The sequence below is a fragment of the Mirounga leonina genome, unplaced genomic scaffold (assembly GCF_011800145.1).
Source record: "Mirounga leonina isolate KUSES-001 unplaced genomic scaffold, KU_Mleo_1.0 Mir_125, whole genome shotgun sequence".
Lineage (NCBI taxonomy): Eukaryota > Metazoa > Chordata > Mammalia > Carnivora > Phocidae > Mirounga > Mirounga leonina.
In genome coordinates, this window is record NW_023270305.1 from 70,430,982 (window position 1) to 70,443,750 (window position 12,769).

At 37.1% G+C, this 12,769-nt stretch overlaps 1 protein-coding gene across 4 annotated transcripts in view; it reads right to left on the minus strand.

The window, feature by feature from the left end:
• Positions 1-12,769, minus strand: part of TSGA10 (testis specific 10) — a 177,706-nt gene that overhangs the window by 130,135 nt on the left and 34,802 nt on the right. For all 4 annotated transcript variants that reach the window (XM_035001747.1, XM_035001746.1, XM_035001748.1 and 1 more), the window contains exon 2: positions 6,954-7,082. The gene's annotated coding sequence lies outside the window, so the exon portion shown is untranslated. The remainder of the gene's footprint in view (positions 1-6,953; positions 7,083-12,769) is intronic.

Sequence of the window (12,769 nt, forward strand, 5' to 3'; positions counted from 1 at the left end):
TCATGTATCCCACATATGATTCTTCCGGTAGAAATATGGTTTGTAGCTTGTTTTTTCATCCTGTTAAAAGGGTTTTTCACAAAGCAAAAGATTTAAATTTTGATGAAGTCCAAATTATCAATTTTTCTTTTATGAATCATGCTTTTGGTGTCACATCTAAGAACTCTCCACCAAGCCCAAGGTCCTGAAGATTTTCTATATTACCCTAAAAAAGTTCCATAGTTTTATGTTTTACATTTAAATTTATGATCCATTTTCAATTAATTTTTTGTGTAAGGTGTGACGTTTAGGTCTAGATTCATTTTCTTCCCTAAAAGATATCCAATTGTTTCAACACCATTTGTTGAAAAGACTATCTTTCCTTCTGTCAAAAACCTTTTGGCTTTACTTGTGTAAGGCTATTTCTGGATCCTCTATTCTGTATCATTGATCTGTGTCTATCCCTCTAGTACTACCAAACCGTCTTAATTACTGTAGTTATATATTAAGCTTTGAAATCAAAGAGAATGACTCTTCCCACTTTTATTCTTTTCAAAATTGTTTTTGCTGGGGTTTTGATGAGAACTGCATTAAATGTATACTGATTTGGAGAGAACTGACATCTTTACTATGTTGAGGCTTCCAATCCATGAACATGATGTCACTCCATTTGTTTAGACCTTCTTTGATTTCTTTCATTAGAGTTTTGTAGTTTTCAGATTATAAATTCATACTTACTTTTTTAGATTGACATCTAAGGATTCCATTTTCTATTTGAGTGATTGTAAATGATATTGCATTTCTGATATCCACATGTTAACTGCTAATATACAGAAAGAAAATGAATATGTATGCCTTGTATTGTGATCTTGATGAACTTGTTTACTAGTTATAGTTTTGTATTGTAGATTTTATGAGATTTTCTAGGTAGATGATCATGACATCTACAACCGGGGACAGTTTTATGTCTTCATTTCCGGTTTGTATGCCTTTCAACCTTTCAACCTACATGTATCATTATATTTGAAGTGAATTTCTTACAGACAGCATAAAGCTAGATCAGGTTTTTAAATCCAGTCTACTAGTTTCCGTCTTTTAATTGGTGTATTTAGACTTTTATACTAAGATTCAAGTGTGAGTCAACTATACTTCGATAAAAAAAAAAAATTCAAGTGTGACTTCTTTTTGGTTGTTTGTTTTGTTTTCTCTGTTTTGTTTTTCCTGCCCTCCTGTGGGTTCCTTGAACATTTTTTAAAATTCCATTTTAACTTATCTATAGTGTTTTTGAGAAATCTCTTTGCATAGCTTTTTAGTAGTTGCTCAAAGTGTAACTTATTTGTAACTTAGCACAGCATACATTTTACCAGTTCAAGTGAAGTGTAGAAAACTTACTTCCCTTTATACCCCTTATAGCCCTTTACCCTCATCTACTAATAAAATAATTATCTTAAATATTTCATCTACATCCGTTGAGAACTACATTTGACAAACATAATTTAGAAAACAAAAAAAAGGAAATTGTATTGCTTTTAGCCATATTCTTGTCTTTCTTTAATATTCTTCCAAGATTGTTTTATCACTTCCTTCCTAGTTAGAGAAAATCCTTTAGCTATTCTTGCAGAATAGTTATGCTGGCAACCAATTCTCTTAGTTTTCTTCATCTGAGAATGCATTGATTTTCCATTCATTTCTGAAGGATACTTTCACTGAATACAGAATACTGGGTTTTCTTCTAGCATTTAAAAAATGTTTCACTTCCAACCTCCATGTTTTCAGATCTGTTGTTATTTGGATTGGTGTTCACCTATAACCAATGAACTGTTACTTTCAGGATTACTTTTTTTGTCTTTAGGTTTCACAAGTTTGAATACAAGGTGTCTTGGCATGGGTTTCTTTGAGAGATTCCTGGTAGGTGTTCACTCACCTTCTTTAATCCATCTTAAGTCTTTTGCCAAATTTAGAGAATATTTAGCCATTATTGCTCTGAATATTTTTTCAGTCCCATCCTCTCTTACCTTTCTTTCTGAGACTCCAGTGATCTAAGTATTATACCTTTTGTTATAGTCCCACCTGTCCCTGAGCCTCTCTTTGCACTTTTTCAATCCATTTTCTCTCTGTTCAGATTAGGTTATTTCTATTTTCTATTCTCATGTTCACCAATTCATTCCTCTCTCCTTTCCATCCTGTTGTTTGAGAACACGGAGTTTTTAATTTCAGTTACCGTATCTTTTAAAAATTTTTTCATTGTGGTAAAACATACATAAAACTTACCATTCTAACCATTCTTAAGTGTGCGATTTGGTGGCATTAAGTACATCCACAATATTGTGCAACCATCCCATATCCATTTCCAGAATTTTTTTATTATCCTGAAGTCTGTACCCACTAAACAATAAGTCTATATGAATTTGCCTATTCTAGGTACCTCACATAAGTGGAATCACATATTTGTCCCTCTGTGCCTGGCTTATTTCACTTAGCATAATGTTTTCAAGTCTCACCCATGTTGCAGTCTTGCATCAGAATTTCGGTCTTTTTTTTTTAAGACTGAGTAATATTCCATTGTATGTACTCACCACATCCTGTTAAGCATCTATTGATGGACATCTAGGTTGTTTCCACCTTTGGCCACTGAAAATCATGCTGCTGTGAACATTAGTGTACAAGTATTTGAGTTCCTACTTTTTAATCTTTTGGGGATATATCTAGGAGTGGAATAGCTGGATCATATGGTAATTCTACATTTAACTTTTACAGGAACTGCCAAACTTTTCCCACCATGGCTGCACCATTTTACATTCCCACTAACAATGCACAAGGGCTCCAGATGCTACACAACCTCACCTGCACTTGTTATTTTGTTTTGGTAATAGCCATAATAATAGGTATGAAGTGATACCTCATTGTGGTTTTGATTTGCATTTCCTCAATGGATGATGATGTTGACCATCTTTTCATGTGCTTGCCATTTGTATATCTTTGGAAAAATGTCTATTCAAGTCCTTTGCCCACTTTTGAATTGGGTTGTTCTGTTTTTTGATTGTTGAGTTGTAAAGTACTTTATATATTCTCGATATTAATCCCTTATCAGATACATGATTTGGAAATATTTTCTCCCATGCATTTTTTAAATAGACTTTATTTTTTTTAAGATTTTATTTAATTATTTGAAAGAGAGCGCACATGCACACAAGCAGGGGGAGGGGCAGAGGGAGAGGCAGACTCCCCACTGAGCAGGGAGCCAGATGCGCAGCTTGATCCCAGGTCCACGGGATCATGACCTGAGCTGAAGGCAGATGCTTAACTGACTGAGCCACCAAGGTACCCCTAGGCTTTATTTTTTTTAGAACGTTTTAGGCTTACAGAAAAGTTAATCAGGAAGTACAGAGCCCCTTCTCCCCACCCAACACAGTTTCCCATCTTATTTATATCTAGTATTAGTATGGTGTATATGCTACAATTATGAGCACTGACACATTAACCAAAGTCCAGAGTTTATATCAGGGTTTACTCTTTCGGTTGTACATTCTATGGGTTTCGACAAATGCTTAGTGACATGTGTCTACCATTACTGTGTCATACAAAATAGTTTCACTGCCCTAAAAAAACCTGTGCTCCATTCACCCTTCCCACCCTTCCTTCCTCCAAATCCTTGGCAATCAGTGATCTTTCTAATGTCTCTATGTTTTGTCTTTTCCAGAAGGTCAAATAATTAGAATCACAGAGTATGTAACCTTTTCAGTTAGTTTTTCTCACCTAGCAATTTGCTTTCAATGTTTCTTCATGTCTTTTTGTGGTTGATAGCTCATTTCTTTTCATCAATGAATAATATTCTATTGTACAGATATACCACAATTTGTTTATCTATTCACCTATTGAAGAACATCTTGGTTGCTTCCAAAATTTTCACTTGATTCTTCTTTATATACCTTTTATTTCTTTGATGAGATTTTCTAGCTTTGTGTTTGTTTCAGACATGGTCAGAATTGCTTGAAGCATTTATATAACTGATTTAAAATCCTTGTGAGATAATCTCTAATTCATCTCTGTGTTGGCATCTCTTGGTTGTCTTTTCTCATTAAGGTTGAGATATTCCTGATTTTTGAGATAAGAAGTGATTTTTTCATTGAGATCTGCTCTTGTGTTCTAGTAGGCTTCTTGTCACACTTCCTGTGACTTTAGTTCCAGCTAATAAAGGGGGACACTACCTTCTTATTGCTAGGTGTAGGTGAAAGTCCAATTTCTCTACTAGGCCTCTGTTGATACCTGGCAGGACTGGTTTCCTTGTTACTGCTAGGCAGGAATGGGAGTTCAGGGTCCCCACCAGACCTCTGCTGATACCACCACAGTAAGGAAGAATACAGGCACCCTGTTACTGTTCCCATGTGTCCTCCACCACCACTATGGGTGGGTGGACTTGTTACTGCTAGGAGGTGGTAGAAGTCCTGACTCTGCATGAGGTCCCTTCTGAAACCACCTCAACAAAAAGGAAAGGGGACACCTGTTGCTCTGGGTGAGGGTGGATATCTAGGCTCCTCATGCGGTCTTTGCTGACACTAGGCAGTTGTGCGGGGGGGGGGGGGGGGGATTCTTACTGCCTGGTGGGCACTAAGGTCTTGGCTCCCCAGCATGCCTCTATGATACCAGCTTGGTGGGATGTGGGAGCCTGGAGGGTGGGCCATGAGGTATGGCTGGAACTCCTTGTTACAGCCTGACAAGGGTGGAAGTCTAGGCTCCTTACTCAGATTTTGCCAGCAGGAGTGGGGCTACAGTTTTTTTCATGGTGTTTGAGTAGGCAGTTATTGTCCAAAAATAGTCTGCATTAGAAACAGATCCATAAATACAGAGAACAAAATGATGGTTGCCAGAGGGGAGGAAGATGGGAAAAATGGGTGAAGGAGAGTGAGAGGTATAGGCTTCCAGTTACAGAATGAGTAAGTCATGAGGATGAAAGGTAAAACATAGGGAATATAGTCAATGGTATTATAATAGCACTGTATGGTGACAGATGGCAGCTACACTTGTGGTGAGCAGAGCATACAGTTGTCAAATCACTATGCTGTACACCTGAAACTAATGTAACACTATGTGTCAACTATACTTTAATTAAAAAAATTAAAAATTAAAAAATAAGAGAGAAAAAAGAGGAACTGTACCAGGGAAAAGCCCAGAAGATAACACTTTAACCAAGGGATCCAAATACAGATCATTACTAATGGGACAAATTGAAATTGTGTGCTACTTGATAGTATGCAATGAAAAGAACCCACCATCACTTCTGTGATATTCCTGTCTGTATTCATTTTGTACCTTAAGCCAACAATTATGTCACAGTTTCCTAGAATCAGGGATCTGGGAGTGGCTTAATTTGGTGATTCTGGTTTAAGGTCTCTCACTAGGTGAAAGGAGTCAGTCAGGGTGACAGTCACCATAGGAAGGTTTAAGTGGGGCTGGAGAATCCACTTCCAGACTCACCCTACATAGTTGGTAGGCCTCAGTTTCTCACTGGCTACTGGCTGCTTCAGTTCCTTCCCAAGTGGGCCTATCCACTGAGCTGCTCACAAAGTGGAAACTTGCTTCCAAGAGATCCAAGAGATCACTTTATAACTTAATCACTTCTGCTCTATGCTCTTGGTCACAAAGATCAATTCTGGTACCATGTGCAAGGAGACTGTATTAGAGTGGGAGTAAAGGAAGTGGGGCCAATTTGAAGGCTGGCTTCCACATAGCCAAAGGTTCATAACATAAAGATAATCATAACAAACCCAAATCAATGGCCATTCTACAAAATAATTGGCTTGTATTCTTCAAAGTGTTGTGGTCATAAAAATCAAGGAAGAATGTTCCTGAATAAAGAAGATAAAGGGATACAATAACTAAATGCAACATGTGATGCCAGACTAGATCTTTTTGTTATTGATGACATTACGGGACAATTAGCAAAAACTTGAATGGGGTCAGAGGATTAGCTGGCAGCAATGTATTTCTTGATTTTACCAGACTGTATTGTGATCTTGTAGGAGAGTGTTCTTATTTATAGGAAATACCCACTCAAATGTTAGGGTTATCAGGACATCAGGTCTGCAACTTATTCTCAAATGGTTTGGGTTTGGGGGGTGGGTGGAGATATTCTTTGTTCCGTAATTGCAACTTTTAGATAAATTTGAGATTGTTTCCAAGTTAAAAATGTAATATAAATTATAAAGACCTCGGACAGAAAAAAAAAGTGGTCTACATTGCTAGGCTGCCCCCTTCCTAGTCCTTTTTTTGTCTGCATCCATTCTAGATGCCAGTTTTTCTAGCACTCTCTGAGATACATGGAGCAAAAGGAAAACCCAGGAATTCAATAACATGTCACTTATTGTATGCTGAGGTCCCTAGCCAGTCTTCCTTCAGCCCACCTTTCAGAATGTCCTTATGTTTGTTTTATAACAAAATGTTCAGCATTTTTAGTTGTACTTAGTGGGACAAATAGGGTAAAGTAAGTCTACTCCATCTTCCTAAAAGAGGAAGTTTCTTTTAATAGCCTTCATTAGTAGCCTTACCACAGGTCAGGCACTAGGAAAACAGACAATACCGAACTTGGAGTTCAGAGAACTGGGTTCAAATCCTAGCTAACCTGGGAGTTCAGACAAATCCTACCTAGCTCTGTCACATGTTAGTCAAATATAATTCTATAACCTTTGGAACTTCAGCTTCCATGTCTGTAAAATGAAAATCACATCACTATTTCACAAGGTTGGAATTAAGTACTTAATTAAGTTGGATTATGTACTTAAAAGCACTGGATGTAACACTTCCACATAGTTTGCACTCATATGTATCTGAATCTGCATGTATCGAATGATAAAGATAAAAATGGAATGATTCTAGACCCATAAAATTCCTATGAACATTGAATTAGTATTTATTCTCCATCTTCTTGTTTTAAAATAGGTCCCCATCCCAAATTATTTCAGGGAAATAAATGTAACCTGTAATTTCAGTGCAGAGATGAATTTATCTTGATTTCTCACTTCTTGTTCTAGCTGGAGTTTATTCTGGTATTTTTCAGCTTCAGAAACTGGAGCCCCTAGACCAAAATCATGTTCTTTGGTGGTAACCTAGTGGGAAAAAAATGGGAATGATACAGAGGCATTCACAGTTTAAAAGAATTTTGTGGTTTTTCACAACAGTCAACGATATTTAGAAATTAACAATATTCTTAGATACATTTTCAATAATTTTTAACCTTTACTCACCAGCTAAGAGCATTTTCATCAAGCTTTACTTTCTTAAAATCCCATGTTATAAAACTTTTTCTGTTTTCCAAATATAAAACTACAATATTAAACATGCTCTTTAAAAAAAAAAAAAAAACCCATCCTATCCCTTTGGTAATCACTGTTCTAAGGAAATATGGGTCATCAGCAAATTATGTAGGCTACTTCTAGGCCTGTGTTGTCCAATATAATAGCTACTAGCTACCTATTTGTTGCTGCTTTTGTATATTGACAAAAAGGTTTGCTACCCATATCAGAAAGGGCTAACTTCCCTAATACAGAAATAATTCATATAAATAAAAAAGGAAATGAAATACCCTAATAGAAAAATTGGCAAAGAATATGGATATTTCACAGAAATGGCTTTTAAACAGATTGAAAGATATTCAATCTCACAAATTAAAACAAAACCACGATACCATTTTTTAACCTCACAATGGCAAAGATCAGAAAGTTGGATACATAATTTAACATTCTTACACATCACTGGTGAAGGTGTAAACTGATACAGTATTTCTGGAGAACAACTGTGCAAAATCTAGCAACATTACAAATGCACATAGCTTCTGTACAAATAATTCCACTTGTAGGAACTTTTCCTATATATATCTGCACATGTGCAAAATAACATGTTAAAATATTGTTCACTTTAGCGAACTATACATACTACTCCACACTGTGCTTTTTTACATGACAATGTATCTCAGAAATTGTGTAATTTAGGGAAATAATTTGTTCTTTCCCTGAATCAAGGCTGCCATTCTGTTAAGGAAGAGAGAATTTGCTATAAGCATCCTAGATCTCTCCTGGCAACACAGATGCTATTCTCCAAAATCTAGCATTTGGGAAATTATGGGATCGGGATGCCCCCGTCATTGACTTTTTATTACACCAGTACAATCCAGCACTTAGTAGTCTGACAGGCTTATTTTCCTTTTTCTCTTTCCTTAAACTAGACTTAAATCTGCTTTTCTGTTTGTTCTTCATTCCAGCAGTTACTGTCTCACCTAGAATTTCAGCACTAGGTCTCACAGAGTATTTCTAATTTATGAATCATTTAGGCCTGTATAGGTTAGGCCAAAATCCTACTTCTTATGTAGTTTCTGTTGAAAAATGTGTTCCTATATGCTGGCTAACTGAACATAATAATAATAAAAAAAGTGTTCCTAGCCATAAACATTTGACTTAGAATAACAGATTCAGACTATACACTATAATAGTACTTTTCAAATCTTACTGAACATATGAAATCACTTAGGAATTTTCTTATTCACAGTAGGCCTGAAATACTGCATTTCTAAACATGCTGCTCAGTAATTCCTTATTTGGCTAGTACAGAGACTACACTTCAAGGATCTCTTCAATTAAAGTTGTAACCTGCCATGCATTCAGAGTTCTTCATAATTTGGTCACCTCCCACTTCTCCAAACTTACCTCCTAGTTGATACCTTCAAAACACCTCTATAAATATAAGACAAACTATTCTCCATATTCTTTATACATAGGTTCATATTATCATTATAGAAATACACTAACTTTTGCTCATGCGCCTTGCCCTTTTCTCCATTTAACTAAAGACATTTCTGAGGCTCAGCCTGAATTCCACATTCTCTTAGGAGGTGTTCTCAATATTCTCCATCAAATAGTGATCACTTCTTCATTGACACTTCCGTATGTATTGGTTAGAATAAACTATGTAGCTATTTATTTTTTCTGGATAGGTCTTCTTCACACAATTATTAGAATCTTTTTTCTTTTATTATGTTATGTTAGTCACCATACAGTACTTCATTAGTTTTTTTTTTTATTTTTTTTTATTAAATGTTTTTTTATTTATGTATTCATGAAAGTCAGAGAGAGAGAGAGAGGCAGAGGCAGAGGGAGAAGCAGGCTCCCCACCTAGCAGGGAGCCCGATGCGGGACTCGATCCCAGAACCCCGGGATCATGACCTGAGCCGAAAGCAGACGCTTAACCATCTGAGCCACCCAGGCGCCCCAGTACTTCATTAGTTTTTGATGTAGTGTTCCATGATTCAGTTTGCTTATAACACCCAGCGCTCACTGCAATACATGCCCTCCTTAATACCCATCACCAGGCTAACCGATCCACCCACTCCCCCCCCCTCCAAAACCCTCAGTTTGTTTCCCGGAGTCCACAGTCTCTCATGGTTTGTCTCCCCCTCTGATTTCCACCCCCTTCATTCTCCCCTTCCTTCTCCTAATGTCCTCCATGCTATTCCTTATGTTCCACATATAAGTGAAATCATATGATAATTGTCTTTCTCTGCTTGACTTATTTCACTTAGCATAATCCCCTTCAGTTCCATCCATGTCACTGCAAATGGTGGGTATTCATCCTTTCTGATGACTGAGTAATATTCCATTGTATATATGGACCCCATCTTCTTTATCCATTCATCTGTTGAAGGGCATCTTGGCTCCTTCCACAGTTTGGCTAGTGTGGACATTGCTGCTATGAACACTGGGGTGCATGTGCCCCTTCTTTTCACCTCATCTGTATCTTTGGGGTAAATACCCAGTAGTGCAATTGCTGGGTCATAGGGTAGGTCTATTTTCAACCTCTTGAGGAACCTCCATACTGTTTTCCAAAGTGGCTGTACCAACTTGTATTCCTACCAACAGTGCAAGAGGGTTCCCCTTTCTCCACATCCTCTCCAACATTTGTTTCCTACCTTGTCAATTTTTGCCATTCTAACTGGTGTAAGGTTAGGTATCTCAGTGTGGTTTTGATTTGAATTTCCCTAATGGCTAATGATGTTGAAAGTTTTTTCATGTGTCTGTAGCCATTCATAGGTCTTCTTTGGAGAAAGGTCTGTTCATGTCTTCTGCCCATTTCTTGACTGGATTATTTGTTTTTTGGGTGTTGAGTTTGAGAAGTTCTTTATAGATCTTGGATATCAGCCCTTTATCTGTAGTGTCATTTGCAAATATCTTCTCCCATTCCGTGGGTTGCCTCTTTGTTTTGTTGACTGTTTCCTTTGCTGTGCAGAAGCTTTTTATCTTGATGAAGTCCCAAAAGTTCATTTTCACTTTTGTTTCCCTTGCCTTTGGAGACGTGTCTTAAAAGAAGTTGCTGTGGCTGATGTTAAAGAGGTCACTGCCTATGTTCTCCTCTAGGATTTTGATGGATTCCTGTCTCACATTGAGGTCTTTCATTCATTTAGAGTTTATCTTTGTGTATGGTATAAGAGAATGGTCGAGTTTCATTCTTCTGTATTTAGTTGTCCAATTTTCCCAGTATCTCCAATAGGCTTAGGCTTTATTTGTTGTTCTTTCTCCAGTTCTTTAAGGTGTGAAGAGACTGGTTTTTTCCATTGGATATTTTTTTTTTTTTTAAAGATTTTATTTATTTATTTGACAGAGAGAGACATAGCAAGAGCAGAAACACAAGCAGGGGGAGTGGGAGAGGGAGAAGCAGGCTTCCCACAGAGCAGGGAGCCCGATGTGGGGCTCGATCCCAGGACCCTGGGATCATGACCTGAGCCGAAGGCAGACGCTTAACGACTGAGCCACCCAGGCGCCCCTCCATTGGATATTTTTTCCTGCTTTGTCTAAGATTATTTGACCATTGAGTTGAGGATCCATATCTGGGCTCTCTATTCTGTTCCACTTATCTATGTGTCTGTTTTATCTATGTGTCTGCTTGAAATCAGGCAACGTGATGGCCCCAGATTTTTCTTTTTCACCATTTCCTTGGCGATTCGGGGTCTTTTCTGATTCCATACAAATTTTAGAACTGTTTGTTCCAGTTTTTGAAAAATGCCATTGGTATTTTGATTGGGATGGTGTTGAAAGTATAGATTGCTCTGGGCAGCATAAACATTTTAACAATGTTTATTCTTCCAATCCATGAGCATGGAATGTTTTCCATCTTTTTGTGTCTTCTTCAATTTCTTTCATAAGTGTCCTGTAGTTTCTAGAGTATAGATTCTTTACTTCTTTGGTTAGATTTATTCCAAGGTATCTTATGGTTTTTGGTGTTGTTGTAAATGGAATCGATTCCCTAATTTCTCTTTCTACAGTTACATTGTTAGTGTATAAGAAAGCAACTGATTTCTGTGCATTGCTTTTGTATTCTGGCACATTACTGAATTGCTGTGTGAGTTCTAGTAATTTGGAGGTGGAGTCTTTCCACATAAAGTATGTCATCTGTGAAGAGAAAGAGTTTGACTTCTTCTTTGCCAATCTGAATATCTTTTATTTCTTTTTGTTGTCTGATTGCTGTTGCTAGGACTTCTGGTACTATGTTGAATAATAGTGGCAAGAATGGGCATCGTCGTCGTGTTCCTGATCTTAGGGGAAAAGCTTTCAGCTTTTCCCCAGTGAGAATGATATTCACTGTGGGGTTTTCATAGATGGATTTTATGAAATTGAGGAATGTTCCCTCTATCCCTATACTCTGAAGTTTTAATCAGGAAAGGATGCTGTATTTTGCAAATGTTTTTTCTGCATCAATTTAGAGGACCATATGGTTCTTCTCTCTCCTCTTATTAATGTGTTCTATCACACTGATTGATTTGCGATTGTTGAACCACCCTTGCATCCCAGGGATAAATCCCACTTGATCGTGATGGATGATCTTTTTAATGTATTGCTGGGTCCTATTAACTAGAATCTTCTTGAGAATTTTGGCATCTGTATTCATCAGGGATATTGGTCTGAAATTCTCCTTTTTGATGGGGTCTTTGGGGTTTGGAGATCAAGGTAATGCTGGCCTCAATGAACGAGTTTGGAAGTTTTCCTTCTGCTTCTATTTTTTGAAACAGCTTCAGAATAGGTATTATTTCTTCTTTAAATGTTTGGTATTATTCCCCAGGGAATCCATCAGGCCCTAGACTCTTGTTTTTTGGGAGGTTTTTGATCACTGCTTCAATTTCTTTAGTGGTTATTGGTCTATTCAGATTGCCAATTTCTTCCTGTTTCAATCTTGGTAGTTTATAGGTTTCCAGGAAGGCATCCATTTCTTTCAGGTTGCTTAATTTATTGGCATATAGTTGTTAATAATAATTTCTAGTAATTGTTTCTATTTCTTTGATGTTAGTCATGATCTCTCCCCTTTCATTCACAATTTTATTAATTTGGGTCCTTTCTCTTTTCTTTTGGATAAGTGTGGCCAGTGGTTTATCAGTCTTATTAATTCTTTCATAGAAGCAGCTTCTAATTTTGTTGATCTGCTCTACTGTATTTCTGGTTTCTAATTCATTGATCTCTGCTCTAATCTTTATTGTTTCTCTTCTCTTTCTTGGCTTAGGCTTTATTTGTTGTTCTTTCTCCAGTTCTTTAAGGTGTAAAGTTAGCTTGTGTTTTGGGGGTTTTTCTATTTTTTTTGAGTGAGGCTTGGATGGCTATGTATTTCCCCCTTAGGACCACCTTTGCAGTATCCCATAGGTTTTGGACCAATGTGTTTTCATTCTCATTGGTTTCCATGAATTGTTTAAGTTCTTCTTTAATTTCCTGGTTGACCCAAACATTCTTTTTTTTTTTTAATCTGACAGAGAGAGACACAG